Source organism: Salvelinus sp. IW2-2015, linkage group LG1 (genome assembly GCF_002910315.2).
Source record: "Salvelinus sp. IW2-2015 linkage group LG1, ASM291031v2, whole genome shotgun sequence".
Lineage (NCBI taxonomy): Eukaryota > Metazoa > Chordata > Actinopteri > Salmoniformes > Salmonidae > Salvelinus > Salvelinus sp. IW2-2015.
In genome coordinates, this window is record NC_036838.1 from 15,778,951 (window position 1) to 15,792,460 (window position 13,510).

Genomic DNA, 13,510 nt, shown 5'->3' on the forward strand with positions numbered 1-13,510 from the left:
ATGTGATTTTCGATAGCATTTGCATTGATGTCAGAGTGGTTAGAGGGACAAAAGCGCTGAGTACCAGGCCATTAGTGACCTGACGGTTGTTAGCGAGTTGGGTACTACCAACGCGTGTTCAGAGTGCATAAGAGGAGATTACTGTGACTCAACGGTTATGTGGAATTTGACTGTGGTCATGACTTATAACTGGAATGACAATGATATTCTATACCAGGGTTCCCGAACTGGCGGCCCCACAAGTTTTCTGAGCAAAAAGTCAAACAAAAAAACATATATTTTTTATTGTTGGACATAAAACACCTCTAAAGTGACTTTACTTTTGGAAATATGTTCCAAAATATTCCCACACATAATAGAGATGATGTGATTGTATACAAATGTAAGTTATATGATCATATCGGCATAGGTTTATAAAAGCCATTTCTGGGACTACAGTATATAAAAAATATTGGTATTTCAGTACTGTATAATACGATGGAGCTAATTCACTATGAATGTAAAAATATAGCCCAATAACTTCCTTCCTACTTTGTAAAGTATACAGAAACATAAGCACACTTGGCACTGAACCGTGAAATACTATCCATACTGTATGAGACAGACACTTGTCTTTTCTTGTTTCTAATTTTAGACACAGCAAAACTCTTGATTTGATGGGATCGGACAGGTCGATATATTGCACCTGGGAATAGTGGTGGTCAAGTCAACCACTCTTTTCCACTCTTTGCATTAACGGTCTGACTGACAGTGAAACCTGATCGATTAGGTTGCTTTTCTTTTCTTACAGTGTCAGAGTAGCATTGCCACACACTTTGAGCAAATTGACAGTCAATATAACGCTGAGCTGCTTTCAAGTATAAGACATGCAGTAAAAGTGCATTGTTTTACAGATGTTGGATCTTAATTTGACCCCCATCGTCACAGGAGGAAAATAATCTGGCAGCAGGAGGATTTGAAGAAATATTTAGAATCGCCACCAGGGGGCAGCTGGAAGCGGTGTTTGCAGTACCGTACCTACATTATACCTTATGTAGGTTAGTGCATTGTGAATTCTTATGTGTATTATAATGATTTGACATATTTGTAGGGGGTACATGTATTTTTCATAGGGAAAATCTGTTTGTTTAGATTGTTATATGTTGAAGGCAAGCAAAAGGCAGAATAAATTATTGGTTACCTCAGTGCCTGTGTGGTCCTTCGGTTACAGCTGCTTACCCCGGCACACATATGCCAGAGTTGGCATGGGTTCGAATACGGCCCACTGGCCTTTGACTCATAAGATTAATGTCTATTTTTGACGCATTAATTCCGCGTGGTTAGAGGGTTAATTCCGCGTGGTTACAGGGTTAAAACAGAAAATATGTTTAAAATATAGAAGCAGTTAAATATAGCCCAACTTAAAAATGGGTATGATTTCTTTGATAGACTACACTATCGACTTTACTACTTTGGATTATCAGGCAGTTAGATCACATATTTTATCACAAATAATTACACTCAGACTAGCCTGCTACACTTTTATACACTCTCCTACTAGAATACCACAGTATATGCAAATATATATATATATTTCACCTTTATTTAACCAGGTAGGCAAGTTGAGAACAAGTTCTCATTTACAACTGCGACCTGGCCAAGATAAAGCAAAGCAGTTCGACAGATATAACAACACAGAGTTACACATGGAGTAAAACAAACATACAGTCAATAATACAGTAGAAAAATAAGTCTATATACAATGTGAGCAAATGAGGTGAGATAAGGGAGGTAAAGGCAATAAATAGGCCATGGTGGCGAAGTAAATACAATATGGCAATTAAAACACTGGAATGGTATATTTGACAGTAGATGAGTGTGCAAAGTAGAAATACTGAGGCGCAAAGGAGCAAAATAAATAAATAAATACATTAGGGGAAGAGGTAGTTGTTTGGGCTATATATAGATGGGCTATGTACAGGTGCAGTGATCTGTGAGCTGCTCTGACAGCTGGTGCTTAAAACTAGTGAGGGAGATAAGTGTTTCCAGTTTCAGAGATTTTTGTAGTTTGTTCCAGTCAGTGGCAGCAGATAATTGGAAGGAGAGGCGGCCAAAGGAGGAATTATTTTATCCCAAGTGTTTATCCCTTACTTCAACCATACATTTATTTCTTAATCAAAAAATATAGCTATAAAAAATTATCTTATGACTGGATAGATAAATAAAGTAAGGATACAGGGATGGAAGTCCTAATGGATGGAGGGATTAAAGGGGGTTAAGTTGGACAGATTGGTATGATAATGGAATGAACGTATTGTTGAAGGGAGGTTGAAGGAGGATGGGTGTGTGTGTCTCTATTAGGGTTGAATATTTTCTCTGTATTTTACAAATGGTCTATCCTAAGAATATATCACTTTTCTCCCGGTTAACCAAGGAATTTTCCACAAAAATCAGAAGTGTCATTCAAAAGCATTATAAAACATAGAAATATGTGTGGATTTGATTAGGGCTTTGATCTGCATGAAAATTCAAACCTAATGTTACCTGAGCCTGATTAACCATATATTAAATACATTTTATGAGCCCTACATTAACAACATTTAATGACCCCAAAAGATTGTGACATTATCCAATACATATATACAGGTACAGGCTACTGCACATTACGCACAACAAAAGAACATGAAATCCCATAGATGTAGTTAGTTATATGCTGTCATGACTCTCCTGCGAGGATCCAAAAGATCAGGTTACAGTGGATCAGCTCTGCAGAGAGAGAGCTCTGCAGAGCTGGAATGTGCTGTGTGTAGAGAGAGAGTCTTGCCTAAAAACGTTAACATCAAACAATGGACATTGAAACAATATTTCTAACAAAGAATGTTGAGAATGATGACAGATGGAATAAGGGAAATTAATGTCTATTTTGTGATGTCATTACAATTATCAGAAAGATATTATAACGGGAACATTGTAACTTTAAGAGCTTTCACACATTATATATCAGATGTACATCTAAATGTTATAATCTTATATGATTAAATATGAAACTATTTTTGAAAAGATAGAAATGTGATTTTAGTCTTCTAATGAGATAATGTTTTCTCATGTCTGTTGCATACTAAGACACGCCACTAATGAGGTCAGAGTTCGTGTCAACATGATGGAACCACCTTTCAGGCCAGAGTGCTTAACTTCTAGTTCCTCCCAATCCCGGATCCGGGAGCACCCCCCACAGTAAAAAAGCTGACTAGCATAGCCTAGCATAGCGTCACAAGTAAATACTAGCATCTAAATATCATTAAATCACAAGTCCAAGACACCAGATGAAAGATACAGATCTTGTGAATCCAGCCATMATTTCTGATTTTTAAAATGTTTTACAGGGAAGACACAATATGTAAATCTATTAGCTAACCACGATAGCAAAAGACACAACTTTTTTTTCTCCACCATTTTTTTCCTGCATGGGCAGCTATCACAATTTCGACTAAATAAAGATATATATAGCCACTAACCAAGAAACAACTTCATAAGMKGACAGTCTGATAACATATTTATGGTATAGCATATGTTTTTTTAGAAAAATKTGCATATTTCAGGTATAAATCACAGTTCTACATTGCAGCTGCAATCTGAAATAGCGTTGGAAGCAGCCGGAATAATTACAGAGACCGACGTCAATTACCAAAATACTCATCCTAAAACATTTCTGAAAAATACACAGCATACAGCAAATGAAAGACCAACATCTTGTGAATCCAGCCATCATTTCTGATTTTTAAAATGTTTTACAGGGAAGACACAATATGTAAATCTATTAGCTAACCACGTTAGCAAAAGACACCACTTTTTTTACTCCACCAGTTTTTTACTCCATCAGTAGCTATCACWAWTTCGACTAAATAAAGATATATATAGCCACTAACCAAGAAACAACTTCATAAGCGGACAGTCTGATAACATATTTATGGTATAGCATATGTTTTTTTAGATGTGCATTTTTCAGGTATAAATCATAGTTTACCATTGCAGCCACTATCACAAAACTCACCAAAGCGACTAGAATAACTACAGAGAGCAACGTGTATTACCTAATTAATCATCATAAAACATTTCTTAAAAATACACAGCGTACAGCAACTGTCTCTTATACACATCTAGATGTGTATAAGAGACAGGTGTATTACCTAATTAATCATCATAAAACATTTCTTAAAAATACACAGCGTACAGCAATTGAAATACACAGATCTTTTATACACATCTAGATGTGTATAAGAGACAGATGCATATAGAGTTTGTTCGAAAATGTGCATATTTAGCATCACAAATCGTGGTTATGCAATGTAATCTGTCAAAACATGGCATGCATTCTGGCCGGCGCCATCTTGGAAAGGCACCTAAGTTTACGATTATTTATCGATTAGATTGACAAAAAAAATACAGGTTGGACAGCTAATGAAAGATGCATTAGTTATTAATGCAACCGCTGAGTTAGATTTTTTAAATTAACGTTACTAGACATACAGTGTGCGTTACAGCCAGACTAGTGCCGCAATAATGGCCGAAAAATGCGTTTACATTTTTCCACATAAATACGGAATAAAATCATAAATAGCTCTTACTTTTGGACGAGCTTCCATCAGTATCTTGGGCAAGGTGTCCTTTGTCCAAAAGAATCGTTGCTTTGTTGTAAAACGTCCTCTTCAACTTCGGAACTAGCAGCTAACAATAGCTACGTGGCACACACATGTCCAAATCCTCAAACGCAATACTACAAAAATTCAGAAAATAGCAATATACTCGCATAAACTGATATAAATCAGTTTCGAATAACTTCGTTATGATGTTTCTAACACCTATATCGAATTAAATCACAGACGGATATATCTTAGGCCGATAACAAGAGCTTTTCAACATGCCATTCTGATGTCCTCTCTTGCGCCTTGGCGAGCGTCCAAAAGAACGGACATGTCACTCCATTGCCTTTTATAAACTCTGAGAAATATGTAGAGACTCCATTCCACTTCTCATTGGTTACTGACATCCAGGGGAAGGCGGGTGCAGTTCATTTCGATCCATAGGGCACACACAGAGCTTTAAACTGATCTGAGAACAGAGACTATTTTTCTGACCTTCGCATGTCCTGTCATGATTTTCGCTGTAGAAAGAGTTCTGGTTCACCCACAGACATAATTCAAACGGTTTTAGAAACTAGAGATTGTTTTCTATCCAATAGTAATAATAATATGCATATTGTACGAGCAAGAATTGAGTATGAGGCAGTTTAATTTGGAGACGATATTTTCCAAAGTGGAAACAGCACCCCCTGTATTGAGAAAATGTTAAAAGGACTCGCTGAGAATGTAAATACAGACCAGAGAACGTAAGGATGTGGTCCACACAACATTTCAGATGTCATACCCTCTAAGTGTTTGTCTAACTTTTTGGAAAAGTGGTCAAAGTAGCTGATTTATGGCAAGTGACATTGTTTACAGTGAATGTTGGATGTCATGATGTCACAATGGGGAGCTTTAGAATGTTGAAAGAAGGGTCATTAAAGTGACTGAAAAAAATGGTTTAAAAAGTATAAAAGATATCAAAAAGTTAAATGAAAGCACACTATTCCAGATCATAATACACTTTTTAAAGTTTGAATGGCGTTTCCAGCTTAAACGGTGTAAGAGGAGTAGTGTGCAGAATAATAATAATAAGATGAAGTGTAACAAAGATTTTAAGTCGGGAATTTGCTTCGCAAGTCTCATCTAATAATTTTAAATGACGTGCCTATGTATCATCAATAATATTCTTAGTGCTTGCTAGAGCATTATTAACTGCCGTAGTGCAGTGGTCTACGCGGCGCGCTCCAGCTCCGAGCCTCATGAGTTTGCGCCCAGTGCTGGCAATCTAGTGACAAGCCTGAGCCTACATTAGGCCCACAAGTTAATTGCATTTATTTTAATATTTTCAAGAAGTTAAATGAATAGTGTGATTTACACATCAGAGAAAAATTTCTTAGCTCAACTAAATCGTCTTTGGATAGACTCAAATGTATAAACATATTGACAGCTTTACGAAATTAAATATTAAAGCCACACAATACAGGCTTTCAATCCACACCAAAGACCATAACTAAATCAACAAAATATACATAACCTAACTATAAAACGTGGGCGAGCATCCACGAGTATCCACACTGGACAAAAGTTTATCGTTCTACAGTAGGCCTACATCTGTCAATCAACTGATGGCCTAAATCAATTTAGCCAGGGAAACACAAACAAATCAAATCAAATTATTCACATGCTTACTCACAAGCCCTTAATCACACCTTTCATTTTGTGCCAATGGATAGGCTAATGGGTAGCCTACAGAATGTAGCCTGTTGGAATATAGCCAAATAACAAGGGGCTTATTGCAAACATCGATGGTACTAGATTAATGCTGGCTGACGGCTCTTGCAGGTCATGGCTGGCTGACGGCTCTGGCAGGTCATGGCTGGCTGACGGCTCTGGCAGGTCATGGCTGGCTGGCGGCTCTGGCAGGTCATGGCTGGCTGGCGGCTCTGGCAGATCCTGGCTGGCGGCTCTGGCAGCTCCTGGCTGGCTGGCGGCTCTGGCAGCTCCTAGCTGGCTGGCCGCTCTGGCCGCTCCTGTCTGGCGGGCGGCTCTGGCAGCTCCTGTCTGGCGGGCGGCTCTGGCAGCTCCTGTCTGGCGGACGGCTCTGGCGGCTCCTGACTGACGGACGGCTCTGAAGGCTCAGGACAGACGGGCGGCTTTGAAGGCTCAGGACAGACGGGCGGCTCAGACGGCGCTGGGCAGACGGGCAGTTCAGACGGCGCTGGGCAGACGGGCAGTGCAGACGGCGCTGGGCAGACGGGCAGTGCAGACGGCGCTGGGCAGACGGCAGACTCTGGCCGGCTGAGGCGCACAGTAGGCCTAGTGCGTGGTGCCGGAACTGGTGGTACCGGGCTAAGGGAACGCACCTTAAGGCTAGTGCGGGGAGCAGCAACAGGGCGCACAGGGCTCTGGAGACGCACAGGAGGCTTGGTGCGTGGTGCCGGAACTGGTGGTACCGGGCTGGAGACACGCACCACAGGGCGAGTGCGTGGAGGAGGAACAGGGCTCTGGAGACACACTGGAAGCCTGGTGCGTGGTGTTGGCACTGGTGGTACTGGGCTGGAGCGGGGAGGTGGCGCCGGATATACCGGACCGTGAAGGCGTACTGGCTCCCTTGAGCACCGAGCCTGCCCAACCTTACCTGGTTGAATGCTCCCCGTAGCCCGACCAGTGCGGGGAGGTGGAATAACCCGCACTGGGCTGTGTTGGCGAACCGGGGACACCATGCGTAAGGCTGGTGCCATGTATGCCGGCCCGAGGAGATGCACTGGAGACCAGACGCGTTGAGCCGGCTTCATGGCACCTGGCTCAATGCTCAATCTAGCCCGGCCGATACGTGGAGCTGGAATGTACCGCACCGGGCTAAGCACACGTACAGGAGACACCGTGCGCTTTACCGCATAACACGGTGTCTGCCCGTACTTTCGCTCTCCACGGTAGGCTCGGGGAGTTGGTGCAGGTCTCCTACCTGACTTCGCCACACTCCCTTGTAGCCGCCCCCCAAGAAATCTTTGGGCTTGACTCTCAGGCTTCCGTGCTAGCCGCGTACCTTCATAACGCCGGTTCCCTTTCGCAGCTGCCTCCGCTCTCCTAGCTGCCTCCACCTGTTCCCATGGAAGGCGATCCCTTCCAGCCAGGATCTCCTCCCATGTGTAGCAACCTTTTCCGTCCAACACATCCTCCCAAGTCCATTCCTCCTGACATCGCTGCTCCTGCCGCTTACCACGCTGCTTGGTCCGAGTGTGGTGGGTGATTCTGTAACGCTCGTCTTTAGGTGGAAGAGAGGAGGACCAAGGCGCAGCGTGGTGAATGTTCATGATGTCGAATTTTAATGATATCCAACAAAACAGAACACTGACAAAATACAAAATAACAAAACGAYGTGAACAGACCTGAACTTGAGAACATAAAACATGAACGCATGAACAGGTAGGAACAAACGAACGAACGAAACGAAACAGTACCGTGTGGTGAAACAAACACAGACACAGCAACAATCACCCACAAACAAACAGTGAGAACAGCCTACCTTAATATGGTTCTCAATCAGAGGAAACGTAAAACACCTGCCCCTGATTGAGAACCATATCAGGCTAATGCAATGAACCCAACATAGAAACACATAACATAGAATGCCCACCCAGCTCACGTCCTGACCAACTAAACAAGGCTAAACAAAGGAAATAAGTTCAGGAACGTGACACCTATACTGTATGTGCACACTGAACGTAGCGTACCAAATCGCTAGATCACCCCAGGCCGCATTTGAACTTCCTCATTTGAATTTCCTGGTACAGTAGGAAAATCCTCAGTGACAAAAGAGTGATCAAGTTAAGAGCTGACATCTGTAGATGCGTGTTGATTCACAACATTGTGAGACATGTACTGTTGGACCTATATACATTCATCAAATTCACTTTCAAAATAGTTGTATATAAAGCTGCTATAAATAAAATAATCAATAATTCAGTGATTTACTGAGTCCACCCTCTCCCCCAACACATTGTTTCAAATAATGACACTTAAAATGGTTTAAAACGGTTTCAGATACTCTAGTTATTGGGGATACATTTTTCAAACCTGTCCAAGTATTTACATAAATACCTGTTGACATTTCTCTAAGATATTGAACTTTTTATATTTAACCATGTTAAAACAATTTAGGCACTACTGAAACTACTACTTTGTGATTGAAAACATGTCCAATGAAGGCTTATGAAGATTTAAAACAATAGCCTATTCTAATTAGGTGGGCATGTCTGTCAAAATTGTACAATCCGACACCCAGTTTTGATCAGAAGCAAGCTTCTGGAACTCCTGTTGCAATATAATTTCACTATAGTCACTTCAGGAGATTTTAAAACGCCTTTTAAAATGGACCCCATATTTAGTTTTGGCAACTAAACTGACCAGACTGATTCTAACCTATTGATAGGCTACATATTTATTTCAGCATAAACATGTTTTACAGAAGTTGTTGTTGCTGTGGCTGGGTATTAGCCTGTTGTGTTGCATAAATTAATGCATTATAATTCCCAACAAGAAAAACAAATGGCAGCCCTGTATATTTGGAGTAGGCTGTATTTGAAAAGCCTTGTTTGAATACAATCTTAATATCATTCACATAGTGGTCCTTTGTAGCTCAGTTGGTATAGCATGGTGCTAGTAACTTTAGGGTAGTGGGTTCGATTCCTGTGAACACCCTTTGTAAAATGTATGCACATATGACTTTAAGTCACTGGATAAAAGCATCTGCTAAATGACATATATTATGCAACCTATACTCATGTATAATAACCTATAGCACTATAATAGAAAATGTACATGTATTTGTTAGATAGAACATAGGCCTATACTACTAGGTGTGACAATTTGTTATGCATATTGAAATTGAATATAACCCAGTTGCAACAAGCCTCATTTACATTCAGTAGCATACATTAGACTAATCCAACAATCACATATCACCGCAGTTATGTGCACTCGCCTTTGATAGGAAAGTGTAGGACGAAAAACCTGGCTCACCATATGACAGTCTTCCCAGTGTCTTCCCGTCAAGGTCCAAGGTAACCGAGGCTTATCGCCATCACATTTCTTCTTCCCTTGTTATCTAGTGTCGCGCCCTGTCGGTGAGTCACTGTGGATCTTGAGGTCCCATCTGCCCATGTCGGACTGCTATCTCCCCTTCAATGCGGTAGCGCGAGCACCGTAGCATCAAGACCTGCACAGATTTATCTTCAGTGGTTGCTGTGGCAACAACACCAAGTGCAAGCTGCATGCAGCTGAGCTGCGCAAGACTCAATGGTAAAGCGTGGCTCTGGTCTGTTATGGCTAGAGACAGCAGAACCTGTGGCAGAACCATTCAATTTCACTGTCAATCAGTGGTAGGCTGTATAAATCTCTGCATGAAAATAAATGTTTTGTTTGCAATTTAAATGCTCATATCACAATTTGTTTTTGTCCAGGATATGTATATTGAATAATAAGCCTGTACACCAATAGCCTACACAGGGCAGTAACCAGGGTTAGAGTTTCAGACCTCACCAAAATTTCATTTTTGAAAGTTGGAAAAAAAATTGGAAGTCGAAGCTCATTTACTGCATTTCTATACAATTTATGAGTCATGACCTCAGTAAAATTACACGTGACTGTTTGAGTCACATATCTCCTCTTATGCCCCCTGGATATACGTTGGTAGTACCCAACTCTCTAACGACCAGTGCATCATTTGTAAAACGGGAGGGGGGGGGGTTCCCAAACACAATGTAGCAGCGCAGCAGACTAGACGACTAGTCTACTGTCTATGGTGGTGAAATGGACGGCACTCTCCAAGGTGCTGATTCATTCAAACACTTTAGACAACACTGCAGCATGCCCACATACTTGAGTGTAGCTGCGGGGCTTACACAAGTCCAAATTTTTCATAGCTTAATTTTCTAGACACTAGTGTACAGCAACAATTTCAGATGCCACTGCAGAACACCCTCCATTTGCCAATGCACACATACTCAGCTGTGGTGCTTACAAGACCCGAATTGCATATCATTTTCAAGACATCAATGTAGCAGTAGAACAAATATCACAACATTGGAATATAACTTCAAATAAAATAAATAAATGTAGGCTACACCAGCACACACATATGATAATATATAGGCGTCCTGCCTATGTGATAATATGAGGCACATATTCCGATTAACTTCACACTACATAGGTTTTCAAAACCTCCCACAATGACTCTTCCCATGCCAAGTCCATTTAACTCATGACAGTCACTTTCTTGCTCATAGCCATGAATGGGCTTGTGGCTGTGACGTTTAGTCTCCTAAGGGTGTTCGGAAGAGAGCTCTTCATTTTTTTATGTCGGAGGTGGAGGATGGGGCGGCAGGTATCCTAGGGGTTAGAGTGTTGGACTAGCAACCAAAAGGTTGCAAGATCAAATCCCTGAGCTGACAAGGTAAAAATCTGTTGTTCTGCCCCTGACCAAGGCAGTTAACCCACTGTTCCTAGGCTGTCATTGAAAATAAGAATTTGTTCTTAACTGACTTGCCTAGGTAAAAGAAACGTTACTGTACATTCCACCCACACTTTTGATACCTCCCGTTGTTTCTAGACCCAAGCTCCCTACCTTTTTGCATGTTGAATTCTGCATGACAAGCCAGGGGTTATATGTTTGCTTGTTCTTGAACTGTAAAGTGCACCTGCTCCGAGCACTTGTTGGTGGATGCACTGTCCCGTCTCAAATCAAATCAAATTTTATTGGTCACATACACGTTTAGCAGATGTTATTGCGGGTGTAGAGAAATGCTTGTGTTTCTTGCTCCAACAGTGCAGTAAAATCTAACAAGTAATATCTAACAATTGTGGTGGCTTATCCCAGTATTACCAAATGACAAAAGAGAGAGACAAACTTCACACACAGTCAGAGTTATACTTAAACTACATCTTTAATGAGCTTTAAGCTTTAGCCTTTGACTTTCAACAATTCACTAATTAATTTTGAGAGTGACTACAGAAGAATACAAAGATCTTTTATGGCCAAGATACACCCCTCTCAATTTACATGATGAACCACAGATCTTACGAACTCTTCACAAAGGGACTTTTACTTGAGAAAGGAGTATCATTTGTAAAACAATATAAAACTCAATATCATTGAAGATTATCTTGCTGGCATTCGCTATAAATTATCGCTCAGTTTGGTCTCTAAAACGAGGTTATAATCTCGTTCCTGGTACTTCATAGTCCAAAAACATTACCTCATCCAAGGCATAACTCAATTGTCAACTCTAGATACTCCCATCTCAAGTAAACCCCTCTTGACCCCACTCCTGGACAAGCTCCCTGTGGGGAGTGAGCCTTTAGGTCATACACTATCCCAGGATAAGTGTAAGATGAGAGAGGACCTACAATGTTTCCAGACACTGCCATACACCTCCCCCCAATGGGAAAAGGAGGGAGTGACTGGCGCACAGACATTGTGGAGACAAGTAATTGGTTCCCCATTAATCACGGCATCCCTTCACATGGTTTAAGAATAGGTAAAGACACATTCACATATGAAGACAATGTTCCATTCTGTTCTCTTCCCTTTCTGATATTCTGCATAACACCAGGGACATGTGAAAGACAAGCCTGACCTCTACCCTCTCTGGACCCCAAGTGACTGAGCCCTAGCTGAGGGAAAAGTGCAACTGCCAACACTATAGTCCAAAAGGATACATTCTAATGACAAGTATCTCACATAAGCATATTATATAAATAAAACATCTTATTTATCTATGTTACCCAACTAATTCTGATTCATCCGCCACACAATTCACAACAATACACAAAAATGTAAAGTAAAGGAATGGAATTAAGAATATATAAATATTTGGACCAGCAATGTTGGGGCGGCATAGACAAAAATTCAGTAGAATACAATAGAATACAGTACATACTTAAATATGAGATGAGTAAAGCAAAATATGTAAACATTATTAAAGTGACTAGTATTCCAATATTCAAGTGGCCAGTGATTTCAAGTATATGTATATAGGGCAGCAGCATCTAAGGTGCAAGTGATGGCTATTTAACAGTCTGATGGCCTTGAGATAGCTGTTTTTCAGTCTCTCGGTCCCAGCTTTGATGCACCTGTACTGACCTTGCCTTCTGGAAGATAACGGGTTGAACAGGCAATGGCTCCGGTGGTTGTTGTCCTTGATGATCTTTTTGGCCTTCCTGTGACATCGGGTGCTGTAGGTGTTCTGGAGGGCAGATAGTGCCGGTAGTGCCCCCGGTGATGTGTTGGGCAGACCGTACCTTCCTCTGGAGAGCCCTACAGTTGTGGGCGGTGCATTTGCTATACCAAGCGATGATACAGCCCGACAGGATGCTCTCAATTGTGCATCTGTAAAAGTTTGTGAGGGTAATAGATGCCAAGACAAATTTCTTCAGCCTCCTGAGGTTGAAGAGACTCTGTCGCGCCTTCTTCACCACACTGTTTGTGTGGGTGGACCATTTCAGTTTGTCAGTGATGTGTACACCAAGGAACTTGAAGCTTTCCAACTTCTCCACTGCGGTCCAGTCAATGTGGATAGGGGGGTGCTACCTCTGCTGTCTCCTGAAGTCCACGATCAGCTCGTTTGTTTTGTTGACGTTGAGGGAGAGGTTATTATCCTGGCACCACACTCCCAGTGCCCTCACCTCCTCTCTGTTGGTGATCAAGCCTACTACTGTTGTGTCGTCTGCAAACTGGATGATTGAGTTGGAGGCATGCGTGGCCACGCAGCCATGGGTGAACAGGGAGTACAAGGGGGCTGAGCATGCACCCTTGTGGGGCCCCTGTGTTGAGGATCAGCGAAGTGGAGGTGTTGTTTCCTACCTTCACCACCTGGGCGCGGCCCGTCAGGAAGTACAGGACCCAGTTG

The 13,510-nt window shown here is 41.7% G+C and overlaps 1 protein-coding gene across 1 annotated transcript in view; it reads right to left on the bottom strand.

The window, feature by feature from the left end:
- LOC111966374 (E3 ubiquitin-protein ligase RNF182-like) overlaps window positions 1-9,781 on the bottom strand; it is a 33,162-nt gene extending 23,381 nt beyond the window's left edge. Inside the window, exon 1 of the mRNA XM_023991001.2 lies at window positions 9,624-9,781. The gene's annotated coding sequence lies outside the window, so the exon portion shown is untranslated. The remainder of the gene's footprint in view (window positions 1-9,623) is intronic.
- Window positions 9,782-13,510: the final 3,729 nt, after the last annotated feature.